The following is a 2,161-nucleotide window of genomic DNA, read 5'->3' on the forward strand; positions in this document are numbered from 1 at the left end:
GCTATAAAAACACAAAGAAAACCCTCAAATAGTAATCTTGCTACACAGTGTTTGACACTATGGTGTTCTACCCTGTAGTGTCTTCTGACTGTTAGCTAGCTAGAGATGTTTGTGCTGAGGTCAAAAATGCATTATATACCGGAACAGGGAGAATTTGTGTCCGTTTGTTTAAATTTCAGTTTCCAGTCCTCTCCGTGTTAAGATTTCACAGTGACGTTCTTTCATATTGCACCAAGACATATTGAATATTTGAAATAGCGTTACTCACAGGACTTTTATTTATGTGTAATGCTATCCCCGTTAGGGGTCATTGCAGCAATTATTTAATTTCAGTTGGATCTTAGCCATGTTTGTGGTTACTAGGATACTAAAAGTACCTCATGACAATGATCTAAACAGTTATTAATTTAAAACTGGTCTTATTTATGCATTTCTGGTTATTGTGACTGTTACTATGGATGGATTCTTTGTTTGTAAGAAGAAGCAATGCAAAATGGTGGCAACCCTGTTTCCCTCCAAGCTCTGGTCTCTAGACCCTGTTGTCTGTTAATGTGTTACCATACAAGAGGGTTTACATGTTGTTGAATCACATTTTGTATATCGATGTAGGAAACTGTTAAAGTATAGGACTGCAAACATAGACCATAGAGAGAAACATTCAGTGCCTCCAGAAAACATTCACACCCCTCCCTGGACTTTTCCCACATATTGTTGTGTTACAAGCTGGGATAAAAATTGATTTAATTGTCATTTTTTTTGTCAACGATCTACACAAAATACTCTAATGTCAAAGTGGAAGAAAAAATTAATAAATAAAATAATCTTGATTACATAAGTATTCAACCCCCTGAGTCAATACATGTTAGAATCACCTTTGCCAGCGATTACAGCTGTGAATCTTTCTGGGTAAGTCTCTTAAGAGCTTTACACACCTGGTTTGTACAATATTTGCACATTATTATAAAAAAATGGTTTTAATGCTCTGTCAAGTGGGTTGTTGATCATTGCTAGACAGCCATTTTCAAGTTTTGCTATACATTTTCAAGCCGATTTAAGTCAAAACTGTAACTCGGCCACTCAGGAACATTCAATGTCGTCTTGGTATGCAACGACAGTGTATATTTGGCCTTGTGTTTTAGGTTATAGTCCTGCTGAAAAAGCAGACTGAACCAGGTTTTCCTCTAGGATTTTACCTGTGCTTAGCTGTATGCCGTTTATTTTTATCCTAAAAAAAACCTCCCTAGTCCTTGCCGATGACAAGCATACCCATAACAGGATGCAGCCACCACCATGCTTGAAAATATGAAGAGTGGTACTCAGTGATGTGGTGTGTTGGATTTCCCCCAACCATAACACTTTGTATTCAGGACATAAAGTTAATTTCTTTGCCACATTTTTTGCAGTATTACTTTAGTGCCTTGTTGCAAACATGTACATGCTTCCTTCTTTTCACTCTGTCATTTAGGTTAGTATTGTGGAGTAACTACAATGTTGTTTATCCATCCTCAGTTTTCTCCTATCACATCTGTTAAACTCTGTAACTGTTTTAAAGTCACCATTGGCCTCATGGTGAATTCCCTGAGCGGTTTCCTTCCTCCTCGGCAACTGAGTTAAGGTAAGAAACTGAGTTAGGAAGGACGCCTGTATCTTGGTAGTGACAGGCTGTATTGATACACCAACCAAAGTGTAATTAATAACTTCACCATGCTCAAAGGGATATTTAATGCCATCTTTTTTTTTTTTACCCATCTACCAATCGGTGCCCTTCTTTGCGAGGCATTGGAAAACCTCCCTGGTCTTTGTGGTTGAATCTGTGTTTCAAATCCACTGCTCGACTGAGGGGTCTTACAGATAATTGTATGTGTGGGGTACAGAGATGAGGTAGTCGTAATAAAATCATGTTAAACAATATTATTGCACACAGAGTGAGTCCATGCAACTTATTATGTGACTTGTTAAGCAACATTTTACTCCTGAACTTATTTAGACTTGCCATAACAAAGGGGTTTGAATACTTATTGACTCAAGATATTTCAGCGTTTCATTTTTTATTAATTTGTCAAAATATCTAAAAATATAATTCCACTTTGACATTATGGGGTATTGTGTGTAAGCCAGTGACACAAAATCTCAATTGAATCCATTTTAAATGCAGGCTGTA

General features: G+C 37.1%; 1 protein-coding gene across 1 annotated transcript in view; it reads left to right on the forward strand.

Annotated features, from left to right (window-relative positions):
- Positions 1-796, forward strand: part of LOC311106404 (zinc finger protein DPF3-like) — a gene marked incomplete at its 5' end in the record, with an annotated part of 19,219 nt that extends 18,423 nt beyond the window's left edge. The window contains one exon of the mRNA XM_084148734.1: positions 1-796. This exon is cut by the window's left edge and continues 202 nt beyond it.
- Between the last annotated feature and the right edge of the window lie 1,365 nt (positions 797-2,161).

The sequence above is a fragment of the Coregonus lavaretus genome (assembly GCF_964263955.1).
Source record: "Coregonus lavaretus genome assembly, chromosome: 31".
NCBI classification, from domain to species: Eukaryota; Metazoa; Chordata; class Actinopteri; order Salmoniformes; family Salmonidae; genus Coregonus; species Coregonus lavaretus.